Source organism: Bombus vancouverensis, chromosome 1 (genome assembly GCF_051014615.1).
Source record: "Bombus vancouverensis nearcticus chromosome 1, iyBomVanc1_principal, whole genome shotgun sequence".
Classification (NCBI taxonomy): Eukaryota; Metazoa; Arthropoda; class Insecta; order Hymenoptera; family Apidae; genus Bombus; species Bombus vancouverensis.
In genome coordinates, this window is record NC_134911.1 from 6,311,712 (window position 1) to 6,327,133 (window position 15,422).

General features: G+C 39.0%; 1 protein-coding gene across 3 annotated transcripts in view; it reads left to right on the forward strand.

Annotated features, from left to right (window-relative positions):
- The window catches only part of LOC117160721 (uncharacterized), a 124,880-nt gene that overhangs the window by 8,898 nt on the left and 100,560 nt on the right, over window positions 1-15,422 (forward strand). The gene's annotated exons all lie outside the window — the stretch shown is intronic.

The window sequence follows — 15,422 nt, forward strand, 5'->3', positions numbered from 1 at the left end:
TCAATACATTTTATTTGGTTTTTAGCTTATATATGTGTTCTTGTCAGCCCTTTAATTTCAATACTTCAAAAATATCCATGCCTCAGCTGTTTTTCTTTTTTATAATGCTTGTCACATTTGTTACTTAATTTCAGAATTCTTATGTGTGAAGACATATTAACCATACCGTATTAAAATACCATCTTCCGATCACCAAACGACACAAAAATCAGAAAATCAATGAATTATCATGTCTCTCCTATGTGATCATCGATTTGAAACACTATAAACTCAAACGGTAGCATTAGTATCGAACCAACGCGTCACAGCGAGAAATCGCGTACATTTCATATACATAAACGATCGGTGGGGCGCCTGTTTCCGCGTGCTAAAAAATCCATTCGGATCTAGCGGCGCTCTTGCCGGCGCTGTATTATGGAAATCAGTGGAATCGGAGTGCCGAGTATGCAAGACACGTGAATTAAACACGTAATACACCGACTCCGCAGTGTGCACCTGTCGCGCATGCAAATCACTTAAGCCGCTGAGCCTGCTCCTGCTCGGTTTCCGAGCTTTTTCGGCCGCGATGCATATCGCTGCGCGCTCGTTGCGCTCTCGATTGTAATGCGCCTTCTCTCTGCGTGTCCTTGCCACTTTTCTGTTTCTCCCTTTTTCTTATAGACGTATACGTGATAAGGTAGACTTATTCGAGTCACCTAAGCTTTTATATCATAAAATTCAATCTTCATCTTTACAGAGAATAATTAAATTTGTTGTATATTATAGAACACCGCGATTCTTCGATATGATAACTTGCCTTATATCTCTATATCTGTTTCTGTTAAAGTATCTATCGCTTTATACACGTAGAGTATAATAAAATATATTTTTTTTTTGTAACGTTTCGCCTGCGATATTGCGCTTTATTTTGCTCAATCAACTTACCAATGAATTCCCTGAAGTACGTTTGAAAGGCTTCTGCAGTGTTCATTTATCAGAATATAAACACGGTGGAATAGACGGTTGATAAATGTCGATCGTTCTTTACCTAGCTTTTATACAAAATATAAAATGTTTCTCGTTGAAAAATCACCTTCTTTCCATTGACAAATACCCGATTTGTTCCTTTAATAGATGCACTTGATGTGCAGCTAAAATTAATATTAGCGACGCGGTATTTTCCAAAGTAGAAAATTAATTATGTTTAAATCTCGGCTGAATACGAATATACAGGATGTAATAGAACAAACAGACTGTTTAAAACGCTAGAAAATTATCGAACGAGTCAATATCTTCCTCTGTAAACCTCTCTCTTCTCTCTATATTTTTTTACCATCATAATTTTCCATCTCTCGTTCCCTCTGCTCTTCGAGTCTCGTAACTTTCACCATGTTTCCCGTCTCTCTTCTTTTTTCCCCGGTCTCTCGTAAAATTTGTCACTCTCTACGGCTCTTTGCTCTTCTACCTTCCCTGGCACACAACTTGCCGCACCTGTAAGCACAATCAACGATTAGATGCAATCAGTTACGCTTTCTTTTTCCTTCGTGCGTGTCTCTGCGTCGTTTCTTGCTACAATCACTGGAATACTTTATCGATCGCATGTACACGTGATATTTCAGTTAATATTTACCGACGTTCGCGTTCCATACAGATTTTTCGTCCGCGATGTAACCATTACACAAATACAATCCAGGCGGTGTATTCGACGTCGTCGTCGTCGTCGTCTTCGTTATTACATGCCACTACCAGTAACCGGAAGATCTTGTGCTCTGATAAATTACCCTGTAACGTAACCGGTGCGCTCGCCTTCTTCCGTCGTCCTTTCTGTGTCCGAGATACAGTCGGAGACAAAAATAATTGAACAGATAGCGGAAGGTAGGTATCAATGAAGTTTCATCGAATTAGTCCTAACGTTATATTGTACTGATATAATTAAGTTTCATTTATTACAAAGCAGCGGGCAAAAGGAAGTTTAAAATTCGTTAAGTAGTTAATAGTTTCAAGAACTGTTAGTAATTATAAATAATTATTCGAAAGTAATTTTGTGTATACGAGTATACTAATGACTTTTCTGTCTATTTTACAGCATGTTGCCGACTGCTCTAGAGTTTCATATTATATTTAGTCGCTTTTCTTCTCAAATACAATCTGTCTTGTAAAATTGTGCTGTCTATTGTACTACTTACGTTTAAATTTCCTTTTACCCGCTACTGTATATGCTGTGGTACGTACGTCTCGTTTACATCTGTGTAAACAGACCGTATTTAACGAAACGTCGTCGATACCTTATTTCCACCACCTATTCAACTTATTTTTGCCTCCGACTGTATTGTTCACCGAGTTTTCTCGTTCGAGGAAAATAGGTTCCAGCTGCATGAGGTAGGTCAGCTAGGGCTTCCTGTAAACACGATGAATAATCCAAATTAATGGTAAATGCATACCACGAGCGAATAAATTTCTACAAGAAAAAAAAGAAGGAAATATCTGAATACCACGCTAATTGAGACTTTGAAAGGATTAAACTTATAGGAGATAATTGGTTTGTCATTTAGGTAGTAGGTCATCTTAAATTTCCAATTTTCCCTGTCCAAGTGGCTGTGAAACGCTGAAAAGCCGCATTTCCATGGATATAGTCAACATTCACCCGTTGAATTATGCTCGAGAGCTTACTAGACCCCGTCTTTCGAGAATATGCGTCACGCCAGTATGTTGTCGTATATAGACACATACACGGTGTACCAGGATTTAAAATTCGGTAGATGTATTCTATGAGTGTAATCCGGCAAAAAGTATTTTATAAACGTAGCTTATTCGAAGCTTTATCGAAAAGTTATAATAAAAATAGGAAATGCAAAAGGAACGATGACGGACTCATCAGGATTATCATGCTATAAGACAAGAATAGATTTATAATCAGCGTAATCTTTGGCTGTTAATATATAATTGACAAGAAAAGTTGAATTTATTACTGTATTGTGTATTACTATAGAAATGCTCACGCAAAGTTGTAACAAAATTTAGCTGCCAAACTCTGGATCACCCTATATTATATAATATATTATAAAAACATTTTGAAATTTCACGAATAGTGACGAGACAATTGTCACGGTTATGTTGGACAAATTTCAAACCAATCCGGAAACTTACATAGAAATTACAAAATATTTATTGCAAACGTAAGACGTATTAAAAAAAAGGTGTTCAAATACTAACACAAGCCACTATATTCTTACACATATAACATTTTATAATTATGACCTTAAAATTGGCCTTATAACCTTAGAATTTACTAAATTTGTTAAACTCTGGGACACCCTGTATGCACATATACACATATATACGGGTAGCAGGTATATATACGTGGCACGCATAATGATGCTTCCGCCACACATAAATTAGCATCACGAGTGGCCGGCTGACCCGGTGTACGAGACAATTTTCTAAGAAATTTGTCAAACGATAATTCGAGCGGCTTCTCAAGTGTAAATTCAGCTCTCGCGGTGGCTGCCGACCGGTCGGTCCGCCCGGTATGCAAATAAGTTGGTCAAGATAGCCGAGCGATGAGAGAGGCGGGACGTGTCGTTATTCCGATACCATTGTTTGTATTTCATGGCGGAACGTGAATCATCGGTTACTTAATTCCGATAACGCCGCCAGCTACCGATGTCGGACGCATTTTAAACGCGCCTTGTCTTCCCTGCTGCCTGCTTCCAATGGACCGCCGTGACCGATTTTACTGTGCGGAAGTCCAAGACTTGTATTGGCGAATATGTGGGCGCTTTTGCCAGGTCGTACTAGACAGGATGAAAATTTGGAAAATTATTATCATTTGTAAAAGAGATATACGAAAGTTTAGAAAATTAGATTTTTTTTTAATTAGTATTGTCGATGGAGGAGATATAAAATCGGCCATGCTAAAGTTCATGTGTTTCGTACAACTTGAAACGCAGCGAGAGACAAGGAGCTTCAATATCTTAGCCGGGATCGAACAGTTCAACGATTTAGAGTTGTTTCTTACAAATATTTAACCGTTTGAGTCCCAAGCAGCGCAATCGTGCTGCTTAGATTTTGTGTCGAAAAGTCCCAATATTCTGTATTTCATTGTTATCTTCTTAATAATGTTTATTGAACAAAACTTGAAATATTTGTAAAGCAATAATACGCGTATATAATAATATAGGTGTATTTCACAGAAATAACAAATATGGCAAACCCTGTTCGGGATTTTTCGACCCTGTTTTTTCAAATACCTCTGCGACTCAAACGGTTAATATAGCAATTCATAGATAGCTTTCACAATCTGAGATTCAAGCAATTCAAATTGATTTCGCGAGACGCGTAGAATGTTTGGTGTGGCTGCATCAATCGTTGTCGTCAACTAATACTTCAATTTACTACCCTATTATGTTCTTTGCATCAAGTGTACACAGAGTACGATACAGAAAGGTGTTTGGATTTGCCTTTGGATTCATTTGTGTGGAAGCTTTTCCGACGCCTTTTCATAAGAATCGTCTTAAAGGTTTTTGCTGAAAGATATTCAAAGCTAAGGTTTATTGTTCAACCAGAGGACAAAGAAAGCCTAGCAAGCTGAAGTGACCTTCAAACAAGTCAAGGTCAAAGGAATGGTGACAAGCATGTTTAGCCGGTGCAAATTTGTGTAGAGAGTAATGGACACATCTTGGTAGTCCGGTCCTGTTTAAATAACTTCTGCTCTCGCGCGACTTTCGGATTGTTTGAGGGTCATCGCCGTTACAGCTTTGTTAAATTTACTTCCACAGCACTGCAGTGTGCCCCATTTCTGAAATGCAAAACTATGTTTGAACGACCTTCTACGAGTAGCTAATTTTACATTTTCTCGACTCAAAACGTTGCGAAGAATATCGTATTATAAGTTAGTTATATCGTAAAATAATTGCTGCCGTGTTGCTATTAAATACTGAATTATATATATATACGTTGATATAATCTCCTTATTTCCAACGAATAAAAAATAATTTAAAAAATGTAGTCGTTGCATAAATTGCCAAATTGTTAGAAAGAGACTCGCAGAACGTTGTATCTTTGGAAGCTCGTTTAACACAAAAGTATGGTGGATTAGTATCCGTGGAAATAAGCGAATATCAGGCAGCTTATCTCTCTAGAAACGCGAAAGAACCGTAAAGCTTTCGATGTATACGTATCGTATAGATGCTTCAATACAGAAGGCGATTTTGTTGAACATCCAGCCGTGAGACGCGAACACGAGCGCGCGCGCGCGCATCCCTGAAAGCCACGTTTAAAGAGATATTCGCCGCCTGTATTGTAGAACTCCTTTACGAGAGTTACATTTCCTTGTATATATTTGTTACGGGCAAAATTGTATGATACGCGCTACTTCTCACGTGGAATTTACAACGATCCCAGTTGGGTCTCTTTCGAATAATTAAAATTGCTGTTCCGCAACCGGTAGAAATTCCCCGAAATACGAAATCATCGCGTGTACGAGTATTTTACTTTTTTAACGTGCACACACGCGTACAAACTCGCGCGTGTGAGTATCTTCATTAAATTAATTGTTAATTCACCGATAAACGCGGAGTACAATTAATTTCTTCGTGATACTTGTTACTCATTAACGTAAAACAGGCTTCAGATTCCGTTGCTTCCTTCGTTTACATCGATACGTTGCGAAACATGGGTTTTTCTTGGTGCTGCGATTTAATCGAACGATCTCTTCATTTGCGTGCAATTAATGTTATTCCATTTAGATAGCGATGTGTACTTACTGTTACAGGTCAGGGTCTTTTATAGTACCATTAATTTATACCTTTTTTCAGGCTAAATATCGCCTTACTGTTTTTTATTTGCTTCTAGTTACCATAGTTGCAGCGAAGAATTTCATGTAATTTGGACCAACTCCTTCGAGACTTTCCGAAGCCAAGTATTCCACAGTGAACCGTTACTGTTCCATATTTTCTATAGATATTTGTTTTTAAATAACCCGATTGGAATACAAATAACAGGTCATTGGATAGTAATTGTCTATTTAGGATGTTCGTAGCCGACTGCCTGCTACTGTTCCACCATCTATCTCTTCCACGCCCAACTCCACCCCATTGTTTGTCCTAAAGACAGATATATAGGTGTAGCTTGAGAGATGGCGTCATTCCTAACGCTGTTTCTACAAATACCACCCTAAAAGTATATCGGCCAGTGTACACAGTGATCTTTTCAAGTTACAAATGTTATCCAATCGATACCTTCGTGAATCAGGATTGCCAATCATACTCGATGTGTCAAAGGCTATTGATGCACTGCAGCAGCGGACCAATCCCATTCCATTTGATTCTCGCTCAAACATATCGACACACGTACAAAATAGACAAACATCTTCGCGAACAGCCGTCCGTAGTCGACCCTGTCCTATGATCGAACACGGTTGAACAGTTTCAAAAATTCCTCTTCTCGTACCAGTTTTCGACAGCCATAATGGCCGCTGACACGGTAGCGCGCGATTTCATATATCATATCGTTTCGACACGTTGAAGAGTCGCAGATGCTTTCATTGTCAGTAGCTGACAAAAGTATTTCAACGGTTATCGTAGAAAATTTCCACGTATATATTGTGTATTGTTGTATTTTTAACTCTCATTAGTATCGTAAATGAGACACGACTACTTGTTGATTTGGAACTGTACATAGAATCTACAGATATTTGCTGCAAACATATATTTAATAAAAAAATTTGTAACATGGATACATAAACACGTAATAAGCGTTCAATACGGTTCTAGTGAAAAACTAGTGATATTTATAACTGTAGCGATTTGTAGAAAATATCGAATCTTCGGATTCGTTGACTGTTACATTCGCTATCATAGGGCTAATAAAATTTGAAAACGTTGCGTATAACGTGCGTAATATATTCGTCAAATTTTTCTACAAGTTGTTCGAATTCTTTTCTGCGCTATTTCGTATATGAGAAAAATCCACATTGTACGGCTTAAGGTCGTACATTGTACACGTGTAGGTCAGGCCGCTTAGCTTCACCTGCTCTCCATTTGTCACGTCCGAAATTGCATTACGCGGCACGTCAAATTTCTATATAAAACGACCCTAAGATGCCATTGACTGCGCCCCCGTGGTCGTTTAACATGTCGGCGTTCCGCTTTCTGCTTTACGTCTCTCTACTCCTCTGTGCAATCTTCTCGCTCTCTTTCCATCTCCGTCTCGCTCTTGTTCTCGTCCAGGTACTCTGTGCGTTGCTCTCCATGTGCCTCTCCGGCCATATGGTTCGCGACCCTGCTGCTGTTCATTCATAATACACGCAGCCCTAAAAGTTGAACGCGTTAGACCATGTGCACGGTGAAACTCGGACAGGCGGTTTTCAAAGCGACGCATTGGATAGCCAGCTGAAAATTTTAAAAGCAACCTGGAACCCGGTGGCGCCACCGGCCGAACTCGTCCCTGTAGGGACTAATTTGTAGACAGTAAAATAAAAACTTGCAGGTTAGCTGGTCGATGAGTTCTTTTCAAATATGCAATAGCCAAGGGATGAAACATAGGATGTGGTATTATTCCCTGTATAAGAGCTGTACTCTGTACGAGAGTGCACTTTGCTTTTACTGTAACGTTTATTCTGGATCGTAATGCTGTTAGACAGTTTACTGTTCCTATTGTATTCGCGAAAAGTGTATACGGTAGTTCATAAAAGTGTTCCGACACTTGTAGAAACCTTTTACGAATACATAACGTTCCGTACATTACATAACGTTATACGAGACGTACATGTACGTTTGAATTTTCATTAGCTCTACGTTATACGCATGAATTTTATGATAATGTTGGTAAAAATTTGAAGCAAATCCGGTGATTCCGCAAAACATCGATTCCCAGACACGCTATAAATATTCCGAAAAACGCGGTATAATATTTTGACGTCATTACAAATTCTTTCTTAATCCATCCTTTACCACGGACCCTTGTAAACCTAACCGAAAACACGTGACACAAAGAAATAGAGTCTTCCACGGACTGGAAAATCTCAGTTCAAAAGATTAGCAATAACAGCATGGAGTAATGGCACTACAGAAACGTAGTTTACTTTAGATGCCACGAGCGCCGCTATTCTACCGATTCCCATCGAACTCTCCCCCTAATTTCGAGTGAGAAGTACACCATCGGTGGTCAGTCCAGCTACCAGACGCAGCAGCTGGTTGAGCTAAAAGCTAATCACAATAGAGCGTGCTCCTTAGACGTATCCTGGCCGTGTATACCTGCAGTTTACCCTCCGATTCTACGCTTCTTTCAGGATTTCTGCCAGGTAATCGTGGAAATAGGCGAGGATTCTCGAAAAACTTTCCATCGTTATTTCGAGGTCGTTTTCCTTTTGTCAAGCAAGGCCGACGACAGGAAGAGCCTAGGCTGACGACATAATCTGGCCAGGCCTGGCTTACCTACGCTATCTTAACTTCGTTTTTGCCTAAAACGCATTTGGCTCCCGCGTACTCGACGTCCTTGTCGCTGACTCGTCCCTAAGGCGCAGCCGGGGATTACTTCTTAACTCCTGACACAGATTTCCAGAGAGTTTCCACGAATTTATGACTTAGCGTGGCAGCCGTGCCTCACGGAAGGAAGATAACATTTACATAGTCGGATCCTTGGCTGTGCGGCGTTATACCGATCGAAAAAGCTGATGTTTTATGTATTCTCTTTTTACGCGCTGTTTAAAATTCCGTTTGAAAAATAAACGAACATATGGCGTTTGGTAACGAGAGAAGAACTATCGTGCAAATGGAACGGTTTCTTTTGTCCAGCTCGTCGCACCGGATCAGTCGATGATACTCGTTATTGTAGAATTCTCTCTAGTTTCTGTGTTTTTGTCTGTGAAATGGAGCAAGAGAAAGATATAAGTACATACCTTTTGTTGACATTCTGTAAAGAATAACGTTGTAGGTGGCTGCACCCTCTTCCATAATCTCTCCATATCTAGATTTACCTTTATTATCTTCGCAGCAAATATTAGGGCGGGGAACGATTTCCAGTTAGGTTAGGATCTAAAAATAGCAGTATCATATTTTAAAAGACAAAAGGGGAGTCGGTAGGGTAACGCCACAATTGAGGAGTTCTGTATAGGTCCTGAATGGCTCTGTTAAGGGAATCGCGTCCAATAATATTTGTTTCCAGACACATTGCCATTCAATACACTGGAAATGATATTTTGAGGAATTATTGATGAAATACAGAAAAAGTAGCGGGTATTGTTCTTGTCGTCGCTAAGATACGCTAAAGGCATGCATCATTTCCGCCTTCATTAGCTTGTAAACTTGCCAGAGAGAGAGAGAGAGGGGGGGAGAGAAAATTTCCCCACATCCATAGGTCGTGGGCTAGAGCTTTCAGTATTAATACCATAATTGGCTTGATACAGCGAAGTTGTTACAGTTCTCGGGAGTCTCTCGCGCGCGTCCGTCGATAACCATTACACATTCATATGGCAATTGAAAAGTCCAGGAAAGTCTAGCTCACCGCAATAAATACACTATACGGTCGTCGACCAGAGTCACCTCGTCGTCAAGAGAATTGTTTGCCACTAACGCGTGCATTCGTAACGCGATCACGCTGTTTTCTTTTTCTCCCACATACAGATAGAAACAGTGGCAATGCACCAAGAATACTTAAGTGATGGAGGGGAGAATGGACAGAACGTGATAAGCCTCTGACAAGTCAAATTGATCAACTTCAGTTTCTATAAAGTTATCAATTTCACATTATACAGACATTGTTCGACAATTTGAGAATAATGAAATGAATTCAACCATTGAAACGGTTAATTTAAATACTCCTTTCATCTTTTATATTCACGGTAGATGAATCATACACGATGCACGTCCAAAGTGCACATTAATTTTAACAGCGACGCGAGCCCGCGAAAAGTGCGATCCAACGACAGCGATAGTTATTTTCACGTAAAAAGTTAGTTTCCATGCGTAAACAGGTCGAATGCTAGTTTCGTCGTATCGTTGCCAATCGATTTCTTATGTACCGACCGATACTTTACGCAACAGCAATGCAAACGGTTACGTTACTTTTCTGTAGCAAAAAAGAGATCTCGAGGTCTCCGACTACCTATCCAGGTTATGTTTCAATTCCTATCAATCTTTAGAGAGGAGATAGATTTGTTTCAATAGACTTGACTAATTTCATAAACTATTCTGGCAGGTATCGATTCTTGATACCCATCGGTCTATTATTATTGCTATTCAATATGAGTATCGAATGGAGATTGAAACAAACGTATTCTGCTGAATAATAGCATTTTCGAACGAGAAGCTATCGAGAATGATCGAGCCTCGAACGTTGCACGAGTATCGATATCCCCGACGATATCTCTCGCGTCCTCGAATCGAAAGACCAAACAAGTCGCACGGTAGTCTCTTGGAACTAGACACCAACGTCGCCTTGCGGAGACAATCGAATGACGGATGTCATGTATCACCGTCGTGACTCTACAAAAACGAATTCTCGCCAACGAAACGAAGCGATAGAGAGCGGCAAGCACAGCCCGATCGGAAGATCAACAGGAACGCCGACCTGACATTTATCAAGACGTGATTTCGGCTCCGGCATTCCTAATGAATCCGAGTGAATCTAGGTTGGTGGATTGCGCCTAACAATGATGGATGGGTTAGTCTATCGATTCGTTGGATTAGATGGAAATAATATGACGTTATCGAATAGAGGGAGCCACGTAGGGGACCGCCCCGGCATTTGGTTATTATGCACAGGGGAAGTTGAATTCTATTCGACCCCTGCGAGATACGAGAACGCTAATGAGCGTATAATGCGCATTGAATCGTGATCATTACACCTAGTGCGTTACGAGCATTGACTGCGTGTGGTAGGGTCATAGACATCCGTGGAAAATACGTGCAGTTCTATCGACAGAGTCGAGTCCATTTAGGGTATACTGTCGTGGTTAAGGGTGAGGTAAATCCTCTCTCTGTGTGTCTGTATCTATGTATCTTTCTCGTGTCTGCTTCTATGCTTCTCTCTCGTTTCTTCTTCTGACTAGGAGCGTACGCACTAACGTGTTTTCTCTCTCTCTCTCTCCCTCTCTCTTCCTCTCTTCCCCTCTTCCCCCCTCTCTGGAGCGTCAATCCATTCCCTTCAAGCAGGTCTGCCTCGCGTTGCTTTGATCCTGAGTATCTCGCATGCATCGGAATCTTTCTCTGTGCGGACACATTCTAGCTGGCGTCTGTGAATTTCAAAGCATGGTATTGTAGCTAGGTAATAGTGTTTCATCTCCGTATTACCGATACCATAGTTCACTCGGGGATCTTCGCAAATGGGGACGCATTGATAACGCGTAGAAACATATAGGATTTGGTAAGGTGTTAGACGTGCCCACGAGAGCGTATATTAACTCGCTCGCACGTTTGAGTGGATTATGGTACATAACCGTTACACGATGGGAGTTTTTCATCGCGAAATTGAAAACGTTTTACTTTTTTGTTCGCAAACGTTACGGTAAAACTATGGCAAGCGATCGATGTTTATAAACGTCGAGGTTACCAGAGAAGGATTACGTGAAATTTTTTAAAATCATTTACAACGGAATAACAAATGCTGTGTACGTTTATAAGGGAAATACGTTATAAGCTTAATATCAAAACAACATTGTACCAATGAAAAAAATGGCAAAACAAATTTCAAAGAGATGAAACTCGATTATCTGTGAATGCATAGCAATATTTCTCACTAGCTGGCGGGAGCAACGGCGTTCGATTGGCGGTGCCAGAGAGGGGAGACACGAAGAGAGGGGAATGCGACTCGTGTGAGCTTATATCGGTGAATGAGAAGAGGCTGCTTCGTGGAATGTATGTGTATGTATTTCGATTGCATTCACAGACCTTTTTTTCTAGCCGGTCTAACCACCTTGGAATTTAATGATAAATGATAAACTACACGTCGAAAGAAATCCTCGTGTTTGAGTTGCCAAGAAATATTACGGTGTTGAGTCACGTCTTAGGTACTTTCGTCGAACGTTCCCCGCATGAAAGCCAGCTCGTACCGTCGAGTGGCCGAGGCGAGTGCAAATGTCGAAGTCGAGCGAGGGTAATGAGTGAGAAAAGATGAACCTTGCATTCTCTGCGTTGCACGAATACGTCGTGGTGAATCGAAAGGATCGAGGAGCGTCGCTCGAAGATCGACGCCAGCGCTGTATGCATACGTGGTGGCGATTGAGGACGACAAATTTAAAACTGTTCTACTGGCGGTGCACAGTGTGATATTTCAGTAGTCTAGCGACACGAAATTATTCTACCTATTAATATCTGTTGGTTTTTATAGGATTTTCAATCGAATATGTATTGATAAATGTTTAATACTTATATATATATATATATATGTATTGATAAATATTTATTAGACAGTCAGTTAAATAAAGTATAAAAGAATTTCTTCTTTTCTGGTTCTCTATTAAACGGAGAAGTCAATTTAAATTAAAATAAATAAAATCTCTTGGACATGATAATTTCTTTATTTAATCTTTCTACGCGTCGTTTAATTTCTATAAAGAAAAGATCGTATTTATATCTGCGAAAAGCAAAACCAATTCTGAATTGCTTTGTCTGCGTCAATTTTGAATTCCATATTTATAAAAATTTAACAGCTCGTTAAAAACCGCAATATAAATTTTCCTACTGCCTGTTAAATTCCATAATTTCATTTCTCTTGGTTCTTTTTCATTGTCCTTTCGCTTGTTTTTTAAATATGCAACTGTTCATATTTCACGAGTTAATACGAACAGTTCAACATTTTTTTCTAGCAGCATATTTTTAAATGATATACATCTAGCAGCGCGTTCAGCGATAAAAAAAAAGAAGAAGAAATAATTGATTTCATCATCGCACAATATTTCTCGAATTTCGTCGAAATCGGTTGCCGCGTTTGATTCCTAACAATTTTTCAGTTTTGCATACTTTTATTATCGCTGTATTAATCTTATAAAAGACTCATACTTTGCGTACATTCGCAACAATAACAAATCAATCCGTGAAATTACAAATGGAGACTTTGGTAATCTGAGAGATATTCTCCACGAATAGATGACCAATTTATCGAGAGTAATTTTCCCGAACAAATTAGACTCGACCACCGTTAAAAATTAATTGGTTCCGAAGCCACAGAGACCGCTAGCATCAATTTTATCGAGAACGAACAATAGGTTCGATATATATATATATTCTTTTTTTTCTCTCTTTTTTTCCCCAAACCTGTCATTTCGCAGAAATGGAAATTATTCGTCTTTTAATATGCGCAGTGGCTCGACCATCTAAAAATATTTGAAAAAAAGGTACTTCAATTAGCTTTGGATATTTATAAAACTTGTATATACGAGTATTTACATAATATAGTATTCTTGCAACACGGATTCGCTCTAACATGGTTTGAGAATTGACGAAATGCTCGTACAGCACGGTATTTCCATAGCGCTATTTCGCCTTATCACGATTCGAGAATTGGAGAAATTGAAGAAATCCGTACAAAATGGAATGTAATGATCATTTTTTAATACAAGCACCGTCATTCGATCTTATTAGTCGAGCAAGTGTACTTTGTTGTGTTATATTAGCGTATGGAAGTTTTAAATATGGAAATGTTTAATCCACTTTTAATTCGTCGAGTATTAATCCTTTGCAGCCGAAAATTTGTTCGCTATAGGGGAGTAACAACTCTAAGCTTCTCAGATAAACAGTCGATGATATATTTTATATCTAACATAAATAATATTAATATGTGATATTTTGAATTAACTATCGATTGTTTTAATAAACATATCTCATTTAATTATGAGGAAATATTATTATATGTACTTTTTACATTTTTACATTCTTCGTTTCGTATAACACGGTTTCCAAACCTAATTACCGTGTTATACGAGGTTATACCTGTTTTTATACCTTCGAAATGTCTTGTGATATTTTGGTGAATATTCAGGACGAAGTTCGTGTACGAGTGTGTGTTTGTTTTATTTTTTAAATTATCTGCAAATTTCTGAACATATTGTCCACATGAGAATATGACCACACAGGCAAGTTAGGAGTTTAGTATGGCACAGTAGCGCCACGAGCTAAAACTATCATATTTCAAATCGGATCACGTAGTATCACGTAACCAAAAGAGCAAAATACACAGAATACGTTAAAACTGAGCGAAATAGAGGGAATAGTGTGTACCGCAACGAATTTCGAAGCATTACCATAATTATATATAGGTGGAGAGTGTTAACTATTAATATGTCATGAAAACCACCGTCGTGATTCATTCTACAAGTATTAAACACGGTACATATTAGGCGAAGTACCGCTTTTGTTCGTGCACTATTCGGCTAACCAACTTCACATCTCTGCACACTATATCGTAAAATAGGTTATGATGGCGCTAGCAGTAACCTTGAGTGACCAAGTGATTTTATATGGGTTGTAGCGAAACAATTCCTGCTTACGTATTAATACGAATTTTAATCTGTGCCCAGTGATAACTGGTCTGACAGCTAATCAAATTTAATTAAAATTTATCTCTTTTAGTCACGTTTGCTCTCCCACCACTTCCTCTGTTAATCACTTAATTTTAACTGACGCGTAATTTTTATCTATTATTTATCTTAATACCATTTATTTATATTATAATCTGATTTCTCATTCGCTCAAAAAATAAAACAATACAATCTCGTAGGGGACGATACATAAATATTATACGATCAGAGAGCATAAACGTGAAATATTACGATAGTTCCATGAGCGCGCTGTCTGAGGTTTAAAATTAATGAAATTCAAATTATACAGAGTAAGCTTCGTGTTTGATTCAACCTATTAATTATGTTTTTAATGATGTATTTCATCTGTCTGTGTAATTATGACAAATCACTGCACGCCAAGCCCTTATCAAATCTCTCTTTTTCCTTCTATTCTTCCATCCTTCCTTCTAACGGGCCTCTCTTTATCCTGGCAACATAGTAGCTACGAGAGATCTGTAATTTCACACCTCATATACGCGTGTTTGTAATCGGCGACGCGATGAACTCGTGTTGGTAAATGCTTCATTAAATTCGCATCCTCCAGGTATTTGAAAATTCAAGTGTTTCTAACAATTCCCTGGTTGTTGCTCGCGAGTGCAACTCGTTTAACTCAAATACGGGAAACAAAGCGCGAGCGGCCGACAATGCTCGCTTGGATAGGCTTCCACTACCAACGCTGCAAATACAAAATAACAAATAAAGAGTGCGTGACAAGCGTTCGCCGTGAAACTTCGTTAAAAGCAACGAATCGTATAACTGTCGCTAATATTTCCGATATTTGATTCATTATACGCAAATCTTATTTTCTTATCGGTGACGTGTAAAATATTACTTTCAAATCTCATCTTACTAGTTCGGATGAAACCTACTACCAGCAGCAAATTAA